The sequence below is a fragment of the Bubalus bubalis genome, chromosome 7 (genome assembly GCF_019923935.1).
Source record: "Bubalus bubalis isolate 160015118507 breed Murrah chromosome 7, NDDB_SH_1, whole genome shotgun sequence".
Taxonomy (NCBI): domain Eukaryota; kingdom Metazoa; phylum Chordata; class Mammalia; order Artiodactyla; family Bovidae; genus Bubalus; species Bubalus bubalis.
Window position 1 is genome coordinate 8,021,849 of NC_059163.1, and position 21,673 is coordinate 8,043,521.

Below are 21,673 nucleotides of genomic sequence, written 5' to 3' on the forward strand. Positions count from 1 at the left end.
TTAAGCCAACTTTTTCACTCTCCACTTTCACTTTCATCAAGAGGCTTTTGAGTTCCTCTTCACTTTCTGCCATAAGGGTGGTGTCATCTGCATATCTGAGGTTATTGATATTTATCCCAGCAATCTTGATTCCAGCTTGTGTTTCTTCCAGTCCAGGGTTTCTCATGATGTACTCTGCATATAAGTTAAATAAGCAGGGTGACAATATACAGCCTTGATGAACTCCTTTTCCTATTTGGAAAAAGTCTGTTTTTCCATGTCCAGTTCTAACTGTTGCTACCTGACCTGCATACAAATTTCTCAAAAGGCAGATCAGCTGTTCTGATATTCCCATCTCTTTCAGAATTTTCCACAGTTTATTGTGATCCACACATGGAACATTAAATATGCATATGACTCCATAATAGATACCTTTACATAAAACTTAACTGAATTGCTATGATGGTTGTGTGAGGGAAAATGTCCCAATACTACATAAAGAAAATGGAGGCTTAGAGGGATTGACAATTAACTTAAGGCTCTACATATAAAGTAGAAGAGTTAGGGATGAATCCATATCTATAAGATTCAAAAGGCTTAGCACACACCAAAACCAAAGATCATCAAAGCAAAAATAAATAAGACTACATCAAAATAAAAAGTTATGCACAGTAAGTAAAAAAAAAAACCCATCAACAAATCATGAAAAGGCAGCCTACAGAATGGGAGAAAATATTTGTGAATCATATATTTAATAAGAGGCTAATGTCCAAATTATATAAGGAACTCATGCAACTCAACAGGAAAAGAAAAAAAAGGAAGAAAGAAAACAAACCTCAATCAATCCAATTGGTGAATTAAGTGGACTTTTTTCCCCAAAAGAGTACAACATACAAATGGCCAACAGTTACTTGAAAAAGTGCTTAACAACACTAATCATAAATAAAATATTGATCAAGACAATGAGATGTGACCTCATACCTGTTAGAATGGCTATCATCAAAAATATAAGAGATAACAAGTGTTGGTGAGGAGGTGGAGAAATGGAAATGACTATGAAATGCTTATACTGTTAGTGGGAATGAAAATTGTGCAACCACCATGGAAAATAGCATGAGTTTCCTCAAAAATAAAAAATAGACCTGCTGTTCAGTTCAGTTCAGTCGCTCAGTCATGTCCAACTCTTTGCGACCCCATGAATCACAGCATGCCAGGCCTCCCTGTCCATCACCAACTCCCGGAGTTCACTCAGACTCACGTCCATCGAGTCAGTGATGCCATCCAGCCATCTCAACCTCTGTCGTCCCCTTCTCCTCCTGCCCCCAATCCCTCCCAGCATCAGAGTCTTTTCCAATGAGTCAACTCTTCGCATGAGGTGGCCAAAGTACTGGAGTTTCAGCTTCAGCATCATTCCCTCCAAAGAAATCCCAGGGCTGATCTCCTTCAGAATGGACCGGTTGGATCTCCTTGCAGTCCAAGGGACTCTCAAGAGTCTTCTCCAACACCTCAGCTCAAAAGCATCAATTCTTCGGCACTCAGCCTTCTTCACAGTCCAACTCTCACATCCATACATGACCACTGGAAAAACCATAGCCTGCTGTATGATCCAGCAGTTCCATTACTGAGTATGTATCTGCAAGAGATAGTAATATCACTCTCTTAAAGAGATAGCTGGGCCCTCATATTCATTGAATTATCATTTATGAGAGCCAAGACATGGAAATAATCTAACTGTCCATCCATGGATGAATAGATAATGTGGTATAGAGGTTCCAGTTCCTTGTAGGATGACCCTGAACTCACCTCTTGCCATAGACACATGGAATCCACACTTACTTATAGACCGAATTCTTCTGAAGAGCTGTGGGCTGGCTGAATAACATCTTCTGTATATAACAAACAGTACATTTGTACCGGGACCCCATACAGACAGATAGGAGAGGCAAAGACACAGTGTTAACAACCTTGAGGGGACATCTGAACTAGAATATCACTGAGTGGCCTGTGCAAGACATACCAACACTGGGCATAGTGAGAAAATAGTGACCCAAAAGTAACCTAGACGATACATGAAGGAAATCCATTGACTAACCTAACAGCATCTGCCAAACCCATACGAACTGCAAAAATTCTCCAGGAAAGAGGTGTCAGTGAGTGCCATTTTTTGTCTTCCCCTTCCGTGTTGATAGTGCAGTGAAATGGAGACAAGTAATTTACCTGAGAGAGTTCAACATAATGGTCATCAAAAAGTTCACTGATCTCAGGAGAAGAATGAAATAACTCATGAGAACTAGAAGAAAGAGTTAGAAAACATAGAAAAGCAGCAATCACATCTGAGGAATATAATAACAGAAATGAAAAATGCACTATTGGGAATCAACAACATATCAGATGATACAGAAGAACAGATCAGCGATCTGGATGACAGAGTAGTGGAAAACAGCCACAACAAAAGTAAAATAGAAATAAGGAGAGTTTAAGATAACTCTGGGAGAATATCAAGGGTGCTAATATTCACATATAAGTGTCCCAGAAGAAGAATAAAGAGAGAAAGGGACAAAAAACTTATTTGAAGATAAAATGACTGAAAACATTCCCAATATGGGAAAGGAAACAGATGTCCACATTCAGAAAACATCGAAGCATGAAACAAGATGAGCCAAAAGCCATCCACACTAAGACATTTCACAACTAAATTTTAAAGTTAAAAAAATTTAACTTAAAAAATTTAAAGTTAATTTTAAAATTTAAAATTAATTTTAGAAAATTTAAAAAAGAAGAAAATTTAAAAAACACTAAGATTTTAAAAGTACTAGCCACCTACAAGGGAACCTTTATATTGCTGCTTGATGATTGTTCAGCAGAACTTTTGCAGGCTAAAAGGAAGTGTCATGAACCTAGATGTCCATTAGCAGATGAATGGATAAGAAAGCTATGGTACATATACACAATGGAGTATTACTCAGCCATTAAAAAGAATACATTTGAATCAGTTCTAATGAGGTGCATGAAACTGGAGCCTATTATACAGAGTGAAGTAAGCCAGAAAGAAAAACACCAATACAGTATACTAACGCATATATATGGAATTTAGAAAGATGGTAACAATAACCCTGTGTGCGAGACAGCAAAAGAGACACTGATGTATAGAACAGTCTTATGGACTCTGTGGAAGAGGGAGAGGGTGGGAAGATTTGGGAGAATGGCATTGAAACATGTAAAATATCATGTATGAAACGAGTTGCCAGTCCAGGTTCGATGCACGATACTGGATGCTTGGGGCTGGTGCACTGGGACGACCCAGAGGGATGGTATGGGGAGGGAGGAGGGAGGAGGGCTCAGGATGGGGAACACATGTATACCTGTGGCGGATTCATTTTGATATTTGGCAAAACTAATACAGTTATGTAAAATTTAAAAATAAAATAAAATAAAAAAAAAACAAATTAAATAAATAAATAAATAAAATAAATAAAATGCTGAAAGAAAAAAGAAATAGAATTAAGAATACGCTATCCAGCAAGCTTATGATTTGAAATCAAAGGAGAGAGAAATAATTTCATAGACACACAAAAACTAAAGGAGTTCATTATCACTAAACTAGCTTTGAAAGAAATGTTAAAAGGTCTTCTTTAAGCAGAAAATAGAAAAGCTATTAATAGAAAAAAAAGACAATGGATGAAAGAGAAAATATCACCGGTAAAGGAAAACATGCAGTAAAAGCAGTAGAGAGGCTACATAAAAAGCTAGTGTGATGATTAAAAGGTAAAAGTAGCAAAAGCAACAATTATTATAATAAATAAAGGGATAGACAAAATTAAAAGGTGTGAAATATGATATCAAAATCATAAAATGTTTTGGATGGAGTAAAAATGTGGTGCTTTTAGAATACTTTCAAACTTAAGTGACTATGAGCTTAAAATAAACAGCTATATAATACAAACCGCCATATATATTCACACACACATGGGTTTTCCCAGTTGGCACTAGTGGTAAAGTATCCCCCTGTCAATGCAGGAGATGCAGGTTCAATCCCTGGGTCAGGAAGATCTCTTGGAAGAGGAAATGACAACCCACTCCAGTATTCTTGCCTGGATAATTACATGGACAGAGGAGCCTGATAGGCTACAGTCCATGTGGCCATGAAGAGTCAGATACGACTGAGTGGCTGAGTACATAAATATACACATACATCCCTTATGGTAACTACAAAATACATAGGGTGGCTAAATGGGTAAAAAATCAAGACCCATCTATATGATGCCTACAAGGTACTCACTTCAGATCTAAAGACATAAAATGAAAGGACAGAAAAATTTATTCTATGAAAATGGAAATGAAAAGAATGTTTGAGTAGTAATACTCAGACAAAATAGACTTTCTAACAAAGATGGTAAAAAAAATGGAGTTTTACTCAGTGATGAAGGGGTCAATCTGAAGAAAGGATATAGCATTTGGAAATATTTATGTGCCAAACATCAGTTCAGTTCAGTAGCTCAGTCGTGTCCGACTCTTTGCGACCCCATGAATTGCAGCACGCCAGGCCTCCCTGTCCATCACCAACTCCCGGAGTTCACTCAGACTCACGTCCATCGAGTCAATGATGCCATCCAGCCATCTCATCCTCTGTCGTCCCCTTCTCCTCCTGCCCCCAATCCCTCCCAGCATCAGAGTCTTTTCCAATGAGTCAGCTCTTCGCATGAAGTGGCCAAAGTACTGGAGTTTCAGCTTTAGCATCATTCCTTCCAAAGAAATCCCAGGGCTGATCTCCTTCAGAATTGACTGGTTGGATCTCCTTGCAGTCCAAGGGACTCTCAAGAGTCTTCTCCAACACCACAGTTCAAAAACATCAATTCTTCGGCGCTCAGCCTTCTTCATAGTCCAACTCTTACATGCATACATGACCACAGGAAAAACCATAGCCTTGACTAGACAGACCTTTGTTGGCAAAGTAATGTCTCTGCTTTTGAATATGCTATCTAGGTTGGTCATAACTTTCCTTCCAAGGAGTAAGTGTCTTTTAATTTCATGGCTGCAGTCACCATCTGCAGTGATTTTGGAGCCCAGAAAAATAAAGCCTGACACTGTTTCTGCTGTTTTCCCATCTATTTCCCATGAAGTGATGGGACCAGATGCCATGATCTTCGTTTTCTGAATGTTGAACTTTAAGTCAACCTTTTGACTCTCCACTTTCATCAAGAGGCTTTTGAGTTCCTCTTCACTTTCTGCCATAAGGGTGGTATCATCTGCATATCTGAGGTTATTGATATTTCTCCCAGCAATCTTGATTTCAGCTTGTGCTTCTTCCAGCCCAGCGTTTCTCATGATATACTCTGCATATAAGTTAAATAAGCAGGGTGACAATATACAGCCTTGATGAACTCCTTTTCCTATTTGGAACCAGTCTGTTGTTCCATGTCCAGTTCTAACTGTTGCTTCCTGACCTGCATACAGATTTCTCAAGAGGCAGGTCAGGTGGTCTGGTATTCCCAAACATAGGAACACCTAAATATGTAAAGCAAATATTAGCAGATATTAAGGGAGACGTTAACAATAATACAGTAAACACAGAGGACTTTAATTCCCCACTTACATCAAGGTATAGACCATCCCAACAGAAAAAATAAGGAAACAATAGCTTTAAGTAACATATTCAAACAGGTAAACAATAAATATAAACAGAACATTCTACCCCAAAACCACAGAACACACATTTTTTTTTTCAAATGCACATGGAACATTCTCTACAGTAGATCACATATTAAGCTGCAAAAGAAGAAATAAATTTATAAGGAAAATGTCATCTATTTATCTCTGTGTCTCTTTCTCTCTCTGTTTACATAGTGGACTATTATTTAGCCAGGAAAAAAGAAGAAATTCTGTCACTTGCATCACCATGGACAAACCTTGAGGATATTATCCTAAATGAAATAAGTCAGAAAGAAAAAAACACTGTATTAATCTCACTTATATGTGAAATCCAAAAGAAAGAAAGAAACTCTTAGTAATGGAGAACACACTGGTGGTTGCCAGGGGTAGGTGGTAAGAGGTGGAAGACGTGGGTAAAAGTGGTCAGAGGATACAAACTTCTGTTGCTGCTGCTGCTAAGTCGCTTCAGTCGTGTCCGACTCTGTGTGACCCCAGAGACGGCAGCCCACCAGGCTCCCCCATCCTTGGGATTCTCCAGGCCAGAACACTGGAGTGAGTTGCCATTTCCTTCTCCAGTGCATGAAAGTGAAAAGTGAAAGTGAATTTGCTCAGTCATGTCTGACTCCTAGCGACCCCATGGACTGCAGCCTGCCAGGCTCCTCCATCCATGGGATTTTCCAGGCAAGAGTATTGGAGTGGGGTGCCATTGCCTTCTCCCACAAACTTCTAGTTACAGGATAAATAAGTTCTGAACGTGTAATGAGCAGCGTGGTGACTATGGTTAACAATACTGTATTGTGTACTTGAAAGTTGTTAAGAGAGAAGAATTTAAAAGGTCTCATCTCAAGAAAAGTATGGTACTCTGTGAAATAATGGGTAATATCGAAACTTATTTGGGTAACCATTTCACAGTACATACATATATGAAATCGTTATGTTGTATACCTGAAACATGCAATGTTTTATGCCCCATTATATCTCAATAAAATCAGAGAAAAATCAAATCTTAGTACTCTCACATTCCACACTGCCTTAATTACTGATTCTTCTTTGACAAACCCCAAAGGTATCATCACTGTCCTTTAGGAAGGAAATTTATTTATGCATCGATTAGGGTTACTTTACCTATAAGTGGTCAAAATCCAACTCAAATTCCCTTATAAATAGAAGGGAAATGCTTCATGGATATTGAGGTACCCTGAAGGAAAGTGAAGCTACAAAAGGAGAAAGAAGCAGGTAGACTTAAAGAACATCCAGAATTGAAAGCTTAAATACCATTAGAGCTGCTCCTCTGCCTCCTAGGTTTTTCCTATTATTCTATTCATTATCCCTCACTACAGACAGGACCATAGACAGCTCCCAAACACAAAGAGCTTCATCATCCAACGGGAGAACATTGTGACTCTGAGGCTTAAATTTAGAAATGTAGGGCAGGGCCCCATTTGACTGAGTAGAGGCCCATGTCTCCCCTGCCTGAGCAAATTGAGGCCAAAGGAATAAGGCAGAAAAGACCATTCCACAGTGCAAGAGGAAGACTCACATAGACCACTAGACATACTCCTCCCTATGCTGGGATTGCACCAGGCTAGGTGAGAAGAGGAAGCATAATTAGGGAAAATGGTTCCTAGATGCAGAACGTGTTAAAGTCCCATATTCCTTAAGATTCATTTATTTTTCTCTGTATTTTTTCTACCAAAAGTTGTTGGCTCTTGGAAACCTGGATACACTAACATTTTTTCTTGTCAAGTAATAAAAGTTGGTACACATATTTCTATTTCATGTTCATCAAGTTATCTTTTAATCAAGGGTCACCAAGTTTAGGTACCTCCTGGAAAAGTTAAGTGTGCAGATCCAGGATAAGACACAAAGTAGACTTGTCAGAATCATGCAGTTGTCATGTTATGAAAACAGGAGGCTTCTGGATTTGTTAAATCTCATTTAGCCAAAGAGAAAAAATCTACCTGAAAAAGGACTCCTAGAGATATCTCAAAATGGTATTTTCAACATGTATTCTTTCTAATCCCTATGGTAGTTACACCGAGTTACATGTTTTCACTTTTTTTTGTTCTTTGTAATGGTATTTCAGGGAATTTTGCCTGTGAAAATATTCTGAAATATGGAAAAATAAACACTAAGTAGAGAGAATAGTCATTACTTCATCTGATGAAGACTGGAAAATAGAGACCACAAGATAAGACACAGTTTTGGTTAATCTACCTCAATGTAACATTTTTTAGACTTAAAAATAGATGTGTATGTGAAGTGTATACAGTTAATTCACAAATTTCTTAAATTTTGATGTTAAATTAGGAAAATAAGAACATTTGAGTGAAATTATAGTTATGCATAGCAAAGTTACAAAAATACCATTGTATTTGGAAAGACCAGAAGGAATTGAATGATAGTGGTTCATGGGATTATGAACAATTTTCTCCTTCTGTCTGCTTTTCTTTATTTTCAACATGTTACTCTGATAAACAGATATTACTCTGCCACTCTGATATTAATTACCATGTAATAAAAATTAAATAAAATATTGTTTTTATTAAGTTAAATACAATTCTTAACAGTCAGAAATTTGAAAACAATTGCCATTTCCTGCCTGCCTCTGATATGTGAATATTATGAAACCACATCCCTGTAACTGGCCCCTGTGGTTGCGGGCGGCCCCTGTGGTCCTTCCTCACCTGCTACTTCATTTTCTGGTCCTGAGGCCCTGGGTACCCCTGTCTGGATACCTTCCCTTGTTCTTACTTCTCTTCAAGGCTGCAATCCTGCCTCAATATCCCAAGAGATAAAGCTGAGACTCCCCAACAGTTTCTCCTGAGTTTCTCAGTGATCACCATTATGCTTGTATTCCTGCCCACATAGGTCATAACTTTCTCTTATACCCTAGTACTGAAAATCTATTTAGAACAACATAGACATCCATGTCGCTCATTTTAATGTAGAAAACCACAGGAGAATTAAGAAAAAATAGAATGAGTATTTTACTTGTGTTTCTTTTTATACATTTATAATTTTTTTTAATTGAAGTATACTTGACGTACCATGTTGTTTGGGTATCTGGTGTAATGCAGTTTTCATCTATATATCTTCTTTATCATATTCGTTTCCATTACAGATTATTATAGGATATTCAATATAGTTCCCAGTGCTATATAGTAACACCTTGTTGTTTATCTATTTTACAAATAGTAATGTGTATATGTTAATTCCAAACTCCTAATTTATCTCTTCCCCTTTCTGTAACCATAAATTTGTTTTCTGTCTGTGAGTCTGTTTCTGTTTCATAAATAAGCTCATTTGTGTTATATTTTATATTCCACATATAAGATATCATATGGCATTTGTCTTTCTCTTTCAGATTTTTTTTCACTTAGTATAGTAATCTCTACATCCATCCATGTTGCTGAAATGATATTACTTCATTCTTTTTTTTTGGCTAAGTAGTATTCCACTGTGTGTATATACCATATCTTCTTTACCCATTGATCCGTTAATGGACATTTAGTCTGCTTCCATGTCTTGTCTATTGTAAATGGTGCATGTATCTTTTAGATTAATATTTTGAAAATATTATGAGGTGCATGTATCCTTTCAAATTGATATTTTACCCAGATATACACCTGGGGTACGATTGCTGGATTATATGATAACTCCCTTTTTAGTTTTTTAAGCACACCCAATCTTCACGACCCAGATAATCACGATGGTGTGATCATTGACCTAGAGCCAGACATCCTGGAATGTGAAATCAAGTGGGCCTTAGAAAGCATCACTACGAACAAAGCTAGTGGGGGTGATGGAATTCCAGTTGAGCTATTCCAAATCCTGAAAGATGATGCCGTGAAAGTGCTGCACTCAATATGCCAGCAAATTTGGAAAACTCAGCAGTGGCCACAGGACTGGAAAAGGTCAGTTTTCATTCCAATCCCAAAGAAAGGCAATGCCAAAGAATGCTCAAATTACTGCACAATTGCACTCATCTCACATGCTAGTAAAGTAATGCTCAAAATTCTCCAAGCCAGGCTTCAGCAATATGTGAACCGTGAACTTCCTGATGTTCAAGCTGGTTTTAGCAAAGGCAGAGGAACCAGAGATCAAATTGCCAACATCCGCTGGATCATGGAAAAAGCAAGAGAGCTCCAGAAAAGCATCTTTTTCTGCTTTATTGACTATGCCAAAGCCTTTGACTGTGTGGATCACAATAAACTGTGGAAACTTCTGAAAGAGATGGGAATACCAGACCACCTGATCTGCCTCTTGAGAAATTTGTATGCAGGTCAGGAAGCAACAGTTAGAACTGGACATGGAACAACAGACTGGTTCCAAATAGGAAAAGGAGTTCATCAAGGTTGTATATCATCACCCTGTTTATTTAACTTATATGCAGAATACATCATGAGAAACGCTGGACTGGAAGAAACACAAGCTGGAATCAAGATTGCCAGGAGAAATATCAATAACCTCGGATATGCAGATGACACCACCCGTATGGCAGAAAGTGAAGAGGCACTCAAAAGCCTCTTGATGAAAGTGAAAGTGGAGAGTGAAAAAGTTGGCTTAAAGCTCAACATTCAGAAAACTAAGATCATGGCATCTGATCCCACCACTTCATGGGAAATAGATGGGGAAACAGTGGAAACAGTGTCAGACTTTATTTTTCTGGGCTCCAAAATCACTGCAGATGGTGACTGCAGCCATGAAATTAAAAGACACTTACTCCTTGGAAGGAAAGTTATGACCAACCTAGATAGCATATTCAAAAGCAGAGACATTACTTAGCCAACAAAGGTTCATCTAGTCAAGGCTATGGTTTTTCCAGTGGTCATGTATGGATGTGAGATTTGGACTGTGAAGAAGGCTGAGCACCGAAGAATTGATGCTTTTGAACTGTGGTGTTGGAGAAGACTCTTGAGAGTCCCTTGGACTGCAAGGAGATCCAACCAGTCCATTCTGAAGGAGATCAGCCCTGGGATTTCTTTGGAAGGAGTGATGCTAAAGCTGAAACTCCAGTACATTGGCCACCTCATGCGAAGAGCTGACTCATTGGAAAAGACTCTGATGCTGGGAGGGATTGGGGGCAGGAGGAGAAGGGGACAACAGAGGATGAGATGGCTGGATGGCGTCACTGACTCGATGGACGTGAGTCTGAGTGAACTCCGGGAGTTGGTGATGGACAGGGAGGCCTGGCGTGCTGCGATTCGTGGGGTTGCAAAGAGTCGGACACGACTGAGCGACCGATGTGATCTGAATGCTGTTTTCCATAGTGGCTGCACCAGTTGACACTTCCACTAACACTGTAAGAGGATTTCCTTTTCTGCAGACCCTCTCCAGATTCTTAATTTTAAACTTTTTGATGATGGCCATTCTGGCCAAGGAGAAGGAGCGACAGAGAATGAGATGGTTGGATGGCATCACCAACTAGATGGGCATGAGTTTGAGCAAGTTCTGGGAGTTAGTGATGGACAGGGAACCCTGACGTGAAGCAGTCCATGGGCTCACTAAGAGTCGGACTCAACTGAATGACTGAACTGAACTGATTCTGACCAATGTGAGACGACACCACATTGTGGTTTTGGTATGCATTTCTATGATAATGAGCAACATTGAGCAAATTTTGTATATCTATTTGCCATTTTATTTGGAGAAACATCTATGTAGGTCTTCTGTCCATTTTTTTAATTGAGTTGTATGTTTTTTGTTGATGTTATTGAGTTGTGTGAGCTATTTGTATGTTTTGGAAATTGAGCCCTTGTTGGTCGCATCATTGCAAATATTTTCTCTCCAATCTGTAGGCTGCCTTTTTGTTTTGCTTATGATTTTCTTTGCCATGCAAAAGGTCATAAATTTGATTAGATACCATTTATTTATATATATATATATATTTTTTTTTTTTCTCCCAATCTGCAGGTTGACCATCTCCTGAACAGACTGTGTTTTCTTCATTGTACATGCTTGTCTCCTTTGTCAAAAATTAATTGACCAAAAATTAATTAATTAATTGGATGTGTGGGTTTATTCTGTTCTAGGTATAATCTTTGAGGTTACTTTTAGTCTTTGTTTCTTCTTCACAACCACAACATATTTCCTATTTAATATAATAGATTCTTTATTTGCAGCCCCTGATCCAGTGAGATTTCATCATACTCCTTTTTCAGCTCTTTTCAATTCAATTCAGTCGCTCAGTCATGTCTGACTCTTTGTGACCCTGTGGACAGCAGCACGCCATACCTCACTGTCCATCACCAACTCCCGGAGTTTACTCAAACTCATATCAAATTCATACTCCTTTCTATGTCTTACAAATTTACATGTTTTTAATCTAATGTTGCATTAGGTTGAGACTTTCATAGTTCAAATTTATAAGTGATCTCTGAAAGGGACCTATCTAACTGTATGCATTTATACATCTGTATATGTATATATGTATTACATCGCATCCCCATCTTCCATTTTTATTTCCTTCCTCTTCCAAAAGCAACTATTCTAGTGTCTTTGACTTCTGTCTTTTTACTTGTTTATAGTCATATAAAATATGGATTCTTTTGTTGTGACTATCTAGCTTACATTATACAGCATTATATTATCAAATTTATGTTGTCTTCTTTTCTCACTCAGCATTAAATTGTGAAGGCATTGCCATTTTTCATAGACACATCTGGCCTATAGCTGCTAATTGCTATGCAGTTTTCCACAGAACACAGTCTACACATTTTAATTACCATTCCTCCAGTTATTAACATCTACACTAACTCCAATCCCAATGGGTATTTGTTTTCAAATTACTTGTGATAAGATACCTGTGCTGCAATTATTTTATTTACCTTTAAGGGGAATAGAAGCTGAAAAAAATTGTCACCTAAAAATGGCAAGCAGTTTCTGCCCTTTAATTGGTAATAAATTAAGTTGAACTTTGGAACAAACATTTTCTTTGTTCTGGGGGAAAAGAAGGAAAAGGGACTTTTTCCTTTTGGTTATGAAAAAGTTGAAAAATTCTTACCCTGGGCATGGAGCTAGAGGAGAGATGCTGAAGTCAAAATTAACATGGTCATTCCAGAATCAGAGGGTGTGTCCTTATTGGTTATATATATCAGATATTTTTCAGCAGAATGTGGACTTTGGAGACCGTTTTGTTTCTGTGTGATTTTAGATTAACCTGAGTGTATACAGGGCTTCCCTTATAGCTCAGTCAGTCAAGAATCTGCTTGCAATCCATATTTTCCCATATGAACTTTATTTGCTCTTTTCCTTTGAGGGATTGTTTGTAATCAAAGTAGAGGTGAGATTATGAAGATGCTGAAGGACCCAGAAGCATGGATTTCATTCATTCATTCATTCAACATAAGCTTACTAAGATTTACTGTGTTCTGTGTACTAGCATAAGCAGTGTGTTACGGGAAGTAATAAAACAAAGCTCCAGCTTTCATGAATTTTGAAGTTTTCATCTTATCCGGAAGAGTGACTAGGAAAAAATAGTGCCTTCTCTTGGTTCTCCTTAAATAAAACTTAGCCATTGATTTTTCCATATCTGTATTATTATTTATGAAGTTATTGTTATAAATATGTTAATATCTTAGGTGGTAGAACTATCACATTGCATAAACACATCAATAGAAATAAACATATTGGGGGAGAGGTCTTAAAACAAAAAATTATATATAAAATGAGTAATGATTGATGTAATTAAACTTTTATATTCATATTCTCTCTGAAAACCCATCAAAAGTTTTAGGAAGAATAAATAAACGAAAATATAATATCATCTTTAAAAACACAAAGGGGGAAGAAGCCACATAACCAATTACAAAATATAAAGAATGTCAGAAATAATATATTTTAAAATTAGGACAATAAAAGCGTCTTCAAATTTATGGACAGATATATGGGCTTCCCTGGTGACTCAAACTGTAAAGGACTGGGTTCAGTCCCTGGGTTGGGAAGATCCCCTGGAGGAGGACATGGCCATCCTTTCCAGTATTCTTGCCTGGAGAATCCCATAGACAGAGGAGCCTGGTGGGCTACAGTCTATTGGGTTGCAAAGAGTTGGACACAACTGAGTGATTAAGCACAGCACAGCTCTCTAAAATAATTGTCACAGTGTTGACAGACTCAACTTCAGATCCTTTAATGACGAAGGTATGTAAGAGAGTTGTACAGATAGGAGAGAATATATCCTCACAGAGACCACAGATTAGTTTGAGAGATAGAGCAAAAAGAACCATGAAGACATGCCAACTTTATTGCCAGTAATGTTATCAAAGCAGTCACCTGGGGCAATCAGGAAGAGGGAAGAAAAGCAGCTAACAACACAGAGAACTTGAGATTTCCAGAACTTTACAGTGAGCACTAAAACTCCTTGAATACTCAGACTAGATGAATGCATGCCTTCAGGCCAGAAGACATTGACTGAGGAGCAACTGAAACCATTAATCAAATTGTAAGGTGTTGACTTTCTCTGCCCTTTATTTTCTGCTTACCTTCCCAATTGCTGGGAGCCAATAACTGTCTCTAAAGAAACTGCTCTCTCCAGATTTCAAACAGACATAATAGAAAAGAAGTGGTTGGGGACTTATGCAGACTCTGAAGTTTATGCAGACTCTGAAGTTTAAAGAAAAACAAACATGTTGATGAAAGGAATATAAGCAAAATAAAATTGCTAAATTTTATCAGAATTATTTTAGAAAATGGCAAAGAATCAGACAGCAGAATCAACTGAAAATAGTTTCTTGAAAAAAAAGGAAAATCTCAAAGGATAAACCTTAGAGATCAAAGGGAAAATAAATTGATAATGCTACAGAAAAAAGTTAAAAAGTGAGCTTAGGTTAGAAAATGAATAATAAGAGAGAAAAATAAAACCACTGTGGATTTGAAATTCGTATTTAAAATAAGAACTGCAACACAAAAAAATTACATAAATGTGACTCAAAATATTGTCAGGGATAGGACGATAATCATGAACAAAAATTGCTCATAGAAAGTACAAAAAATAATGTAAAATTTATATTGTCTCCTGGAATATAAAATAAATGTTGAATCACATTTCACACTAGCAGTGTCTTTTAATTAAAGAATCATTCAAAATGACCTATTAAATTTTATTGCACCTTCAGGGCCAAAGAACAAAAACCATGAAAATGGATGGACTTTTCTTCAAGAAAATGGACATTCATCCTGGGAAATTGTATATCCTGAGTCAAGAAATTAGAACTACAGAAGATGACGTTAGAATAGCATGAAAAAGTATTATTTCCTTTATTCTCCGTGACCTTGTAGACTTTGGTCTGAATCAGAACCACTGGAACCAAGCTGCTAGAGGATGCTTTTATTTGGGAAAGGTAAGATGGTAGTGGACCGTCAGGATCCTGTAGAGTCAACTTTTAAGGGCCAGCAACACCAAGCTGCAGTTTTAAGTAATTTTCTATATTCCCTTTCTTTATCTAGCTCTTATTTTCAATCTCAACTTTCACTGAAGGCTTATTATAAAGTCACCTCCAGAGTTTCACAATGGGAACTTAAGGGAAAAGTTCATATACCATAACTGCTATGGACAGAACTGTTTCTCTACCCACTAAATTTATATGTTGAAGTCTTAATCCCCAAGACCTCAATATATGACTGTATCTGGAGATCAGGCCTTTAAAGAGGTAATTGAGGTAAAATAAGACCAAATGAGTGGACCCTAATCTAATATACCAGGTGTCCTTATAAGAAGAGGGGATTAGGACACAGACTAGCACAGAGGCAAGGCCACGTGAGGACACAAGGAGATGGCCATTTATAAGGAGAGAGACCTCAGAAAAAAACAACACTGATACTACTTTGATCTTGAACATCTAGCCCCCAGTTCCAGTTCAATCTTTCAGTTGTGTCTGATTCTTTGCGACCCCATGAACCGCAGCACGCCAGGCATCCCTGTCCATCGCCAACTCCCAGAGTCCACCCAAACCCATGTCCATTGAGTCGGTGATGCCATCCAACCATCTCATCCTTTGTCATCCCCTTCTCCTCCTGTCCTCAATCTTTCCCAGCATCAGGGTCTTTTCAAATGAGTCAGCTCTTTGCATCAGGTGCCCAAAGTACTGAAGTTTCAGCTTCAACATCAGTCCTTCCAATGAACACCGAGGACTGATCTCCTTTAGGATGGACTGGTTGGATCTCCTTGCAGTGCAAGGGACTCTCAAGAGTCTTCTCCAACACCACAGTTCAAAAGCATCAATTCTTCGGCCCTCAGCCTTCTTCACAGTCCAACTCTCATATCCATACATGACCACTGGAAAAACCATAGCCTTGACTAGATGGACCTTTGTTGGCAAAGTAATGTCTCTGCTTTTTAATATGCTGTCTAGGTTGGTCATAACTTTCCTTCCAAGGAGTAAGCGTCTTTTAGTTTCATGGCTGCAATCACTATCTGCAGTAATTTTGGAGCCCAAAAATATAAGCCACCTAGTCTATGGTTTTTGTTATGGCAACTCTGGTAAACTAATATAATAACAAAAAGTAGCTGCAGAAGTCATAGTAATAGTTCTAGCAGAAACATGTATAGAAACATGTCTACTAAATTCTAAATAATGTCCTAAGCACTTATAACTATTAACTTACTTAATATTTACTGCAACTCTAACAGTATTAAATAGATATTGCTGCTGCTGCTGAGTAGCTTATTCATGTGTAAGTTTTTGTGACCCACTGACTGTAGCCCCCCAGGCTCCTCTGTCCATGGGATTTTCCAGGCAAGAATATTGGAGTGGGTTGCCATTTCCTCCTCCAGGATTAAATGAGTAAACACTTGCAGAATGCTTGCAGAGTGTCTGAGTGAAGTGAGTGCTTAGAAAATGTTGCCTATTAATACTTTCTGTATTTCAGAGGTGAGGAGGCAAAGACCCAGGGAGATTACATCACTTCTGTATATTTCTGTAAGTTCAGATGTTGGCACTCTTATCCACTTCCCCAGGGCCAGGTTGGGTTAAGACAGTGACCACTGGGGCAGAAAGCTGTGTTCAGCAGGACAGGGAGTCCCCACGATGGACATCAGTGGTGATGCTGCAGGGTGGAAGATGATGCTGGGATTTTTGAAGAGAACTTTGAGGGGTCATCACAACTAGGGAATGAGGCTTTGGAAAGGTGTTGAAGATATGCACATTAAACCCTCTGCACAACCCCCTACCACTTCCCAGATGAGCCTGAAGTTTTGAGTAGCTTACTTACCTACCTGTATGTCTCAGTAGACAAATGAGTCATTTCTTTCCACATTAAGTCAATAGAAGCACTCGCCCAGAATCCATGATCTAGTAACACTTTTTGAGATTACCCCTCACCCTTTAAGAAGTTAGAAGCTAACTGTCTAGGGAGAGAAGTAAACGAAGGGTAGCAAATGGCCAGTGTGATTACGTGTTTGTTAATTTCAGTCAAGGGCATGGCCATCACCTAAGGTCCAGGGGCTTCCAGCCTTGCTTTCAGTGGAACTACCTTCTTTGACTTTCCCTGAGCTTTGCAAGTTATTATTTAGGGAATTTCATATCATCTGACATTTCTTTCATGACCTCAGAAATGTGTGGTATACAGAAGAGGCCAGCTTATCTGTCCTTTCTCATACTGAGATACTCATAGGAAAACACAGAAATAGAGAAAGATTCAATTAACAGAGACAATAAATGACTAACATGTCAAGGTCAACCCTATAATCAGTCCATTTCTTTTAGGACTGAGTGTAGCATACTAATCTCAGACACTCTGAAAGTAGAAGCCTGAGTGTGGAGGGATGTTGCCTAATTCCAGGAGCATCTCCACCTTCACTCTGAGGCACCACCTGTTCCTAGCAGATGCCACCATCATTAATCTGTCAACACTTGCCAATTTATTCTTTATACACTCAGCACTCCTAGCAGGTAGACAATATGGTTTCTCCAGTGGCTACTTTTCTTGCTGCCTGATGCAACTGCCATTTTGAATTTTTCCTTAAACTGCTAATTTGTCTTCCTTTGCTCACTGTTTGGATAGTTAGTTACCTGTATCTCAGCAACGGGGCTGCTTATTGGGCAGGAGAGACACTGTGAAGATGGATGTGAGAGCCAGACTACTCCCTCCAGCCATCAATTATCTATTTTGTCTTTGGGAATATCTGTCTGTTTTAACATGAGAATGGATCTGTGTGCCTGCATGAGTGTGTGCACATGTGTGTGGATGGGAAGAGCCTGGACAAAGACACAGAAATGAAGCATGGTTCCTGATCCCTTATAGACACAGGATGTGCAAAAAGAATCTGAAGAGACCATATAGACCTTATGATTTTCAGAGGTCACCAGAGAACCCAGGTATCAGAGAGTGATATAAAACATGGAGGAAGGGAGTTTGTCACATCAGGGTCTTGAGTGGATGGAGTGTCATTTGGCTCCTCAACAGCTTCATAGCTTTGAGTCCAAGTACACCAGGAAGGCACAGTTTTCCAATAAGGTGGCAGCGGTGAGGAGACCAATGACTTGGAAAGAACTTGTCATGAAAGCTGCAAAGGAGGAATGTGGAGTGGTTGCTCTTGAGCATATGTGAGACTCCTGGATACTCAAGTAATGATCTGGTTTTGACTGTGGTGCAGAGGGCTGGGGCAGAGAGAAGGATGGCTTTCTATAGTCGGCCTATACTATCACCATGCAGATATTAGTGATGATGCTGTTTCCTTTATACCTCACTTGGCTGGGAGATCCTGAGAATTCAGGGTGTGCACAAGGACTTGCGTGGTCTCTGTTGGCAGTAGCTTTTTGTCTGTATGCTTGTTTTATTTTGGACATGTGAACATGTAAGTATGGGCTTCTCTTGTGGCTCAGTGGTAAAGAACCCACCTGCCAATTCAGGAGACTTGGGTTTGATCCCTCGGTCAGGAAGATGCCCTGGAGAAGGGAATGACACTTCATTCCATTCCAGTATTCTTGCCTGAGAAATCGCATGGACAGGAAAGCCGGGTGAGCTACAGTCCATGGGGGTCACAAAAGAGAATGACATGACTTAACGACTAAACAGCAGCAACGTGTACAGAGTCAAGCCCAGAAGAGAACAATTATGGCCTCAAGTTCAACTTTAAGCTGATTGCACTTTATGCTTAACCACCAAAACTGCCCATCTCACCAGCGAAAAGGCAGAGTGGGTTATTTCATATGTTTTTGATTGTGTTCTGAAAAATATCTCTTGAGCACTTAAAACATTGCACCACTTGAATTAGAGGTATGTCTGAGGTAACAGGTCCTGTATTGTTTTAGTCTCCTAGTTAGAGGAAGGAAGATTAGAAGGGTGATTCTTTTATTTTTAATCAGTAAGATTTACTTAATGCTTTATACATGCCAAAACTTATAAAACATAAGTGGCATGCAATGATATTTAAAACCCACCACGACCCTGTGAGATCATTGTGCTTGTAATTCCAATCTTGCAAATGAGGAAACCAAAACACAGAGAATCTACAAAGCTAGTGGGGCTCAGATTTGAACTAAAATCTTCTGACCATAAAGTCTTCCTTCTCAACTACTAACCAGTGCTCCTCTGCGCTTTTCTTGGTGTGCAGATAAAATATGATAAACATTTGTAAGGCACGCTGGGAGAAATGAAGGAGTCTGATGGTGGATAGAGACAATTATCCTGGGGCTTGTCCAGTGGCCGTGTTATTTTGTTGTTGTTCAGTCGCTAAGTCATATCCAACTCTTTGCGAACCCATGGACTGTAGTGTGCCAGGCTTCTGTGTCTTTCACCATCTTCTGGAGCTTGCTCAAACTCATGTCCATTGAGTCAGTGATACCATCCAACCATCTCATTCTCTGTCGTCCCCTTCTCCTCCTGCCTTCAGTCTTTCCCAGAATCAGGGTCTTTTCCAATGTGTCGGCTCTTCTTATCAAGTGGCCAAAATATTAGAGCTTCAGCAATGGCCTTGACATTTGGAATTTTCAAAGTTTCTGGTTACCTCTAATCCATTTTGGATACATGAATTGGAAGGCTGCATGAACCTTTACTGCTCCTCTGAGAAGAATATCACACTTCACTTACCCTGAGTCTACACCTAACACCTGCTCACCCACCCTTCCTAATGCTTCTGCATACAAAGATTTTTAGCAGGATGCTATAGCAGATGTTTAAAAACTGAATCCAGCATCTCCAACATGTTAACATGTAGACTAAGAACATGATGATTGAAAAGCATGGAGGTCACATGATGGACCACACAAGATGCATTCCTCTCTCTCCTCTCTTTTTAACCACAATATGCATTATTGGGAACTGACTCTTGACCTGAGGGTACAGGGGAGGGTGTTTCTAATTAGCCCAAGCCATTGCTGCTCATATCGTTTTACTTATTATTAATTAACAAATGGGCATATGACTAAATCCTCGCCAATGTGTCATCAGGAGGAGCTGCTAGGAGGTTTTAATGCTTTGCTTACAAGAACAGCAGAATAAGGGTTTCTCTGCTTCCTGCTAGGTATAAATAATAGCAATGCAAACAGCTAAACTGCTCCTGTAGTCCAGGAGTAGTCATGAGAGGACCACCCTGTCACCAAGCTGGAGCTGCGGATGGCAGGGTGGAGACATGCAGAGCTGAGGCCACCCATGTCATCTGTGATCTACTGAACTAACCCCGTTCAAAGCCAGTCTTATCCCTGCATTTAAAATTATTTGAGGTAATATGTGCCCTTGTTGCTAAATCAAAGTCCAATTTTCTGTTTCTTGGAAACAAAAGCAGCTGGGCTCTTCAGTTTTGCCTCTGGAATCTCCTGTGAGCCTCTGTCCAAGTCTCCTGTAGACCCTGAAGGAGAGACTCTTCACTTTTCTATGTCATGGACCCCTTCTAAACTATATTTATTTTTGAACTCTAAGAATAATAGTTTTACTGCATGAAATACAAAACAAAGAATTACAAGGGAAATCAATTATTAGATTCCAAATATCAAAACACCAATAACAATGAAACTGTGACATAGTATAATAATATATGTCTTTATTAATATACTAAATAATACCATCTAGTAGTAGACTTAATAATTCCTGTAATAGAACATCAGTGATGTTTTACAATTTTAATTTTGAAACAATTGCAATGTGATGAAAAGTTCTGTGATTTCTGTTAGTGGCCAAGTCACAGCTTTTTATATTCTACTGTGGTTTGTGGTTTTGAAGTTTCTTGAACCTCAGGTTAAGGCCCCTGAGTTAAGGGGAAGATAGGAATGTTCAAGTCCATGGGCTCCCAAGGCCTCTGGAGGCAATCTCTGCTTCACATGTCCTTGGCCTTGAATACTCCCTCCAAGGCTACTCCAGAGGCTTTTCTTATCTCAACCACTTTATTTATTTTCTGTGAATCTTCCTGTAGATGGACATTCTCTTCCTTAGCCCTGAGGCCCTGTGTGATTTCTTACTGTGTTCCCTGGAAGTCCCCAAAAGAAATCTCTCTCTCTCTTTCTCTCTCGCTCATACACACACACACTCTCTCTCTCTCTCTCTCCATCCTCCAGTGCTGTTAAGCTCTCTTTTGTCCCAGCCTCTGTTTGGACCACTAAGCTGTACCTGGTGAAGTGATTATTTAGACACTTGCGCTGGAAGCCTTGGAGCCCTGCTCCTATTTGTTTGAAAACACTTTGAGGAGGAAGAACATATGTTTCTCCCCTTTGGGTTTTCCTCCTTTAATATTCAGATCAAGGACCCAAATGTAAGTATCAGTTACACTTCATTAAAAATCTGGAGATATGTGTTGTCTCACTTGCCTCCTCTGACTTCGCTCTTCCTATTCTTTCAGCTGGTGATCAGATTATTCAACTTCAAAACCAAGCCAGATCAAATCAAAATGTGCAGAGATCATGCAAGGAAGTATTCCACACTATTAACAGGATGAGATGTGTAGAGTGGGGTGAAGGGTGACTTTTGTTTTCTTCTCAACATTTTTTATAAGTGTTTAAATGTAATACTAAGAGGATGCATTGATTTTTTAATATGAACAGAACATTTTAAAACAGCATATATAAAATATCCAAAAATATGTTATTAGTCAGGAGAAGTCGACTATACTTAC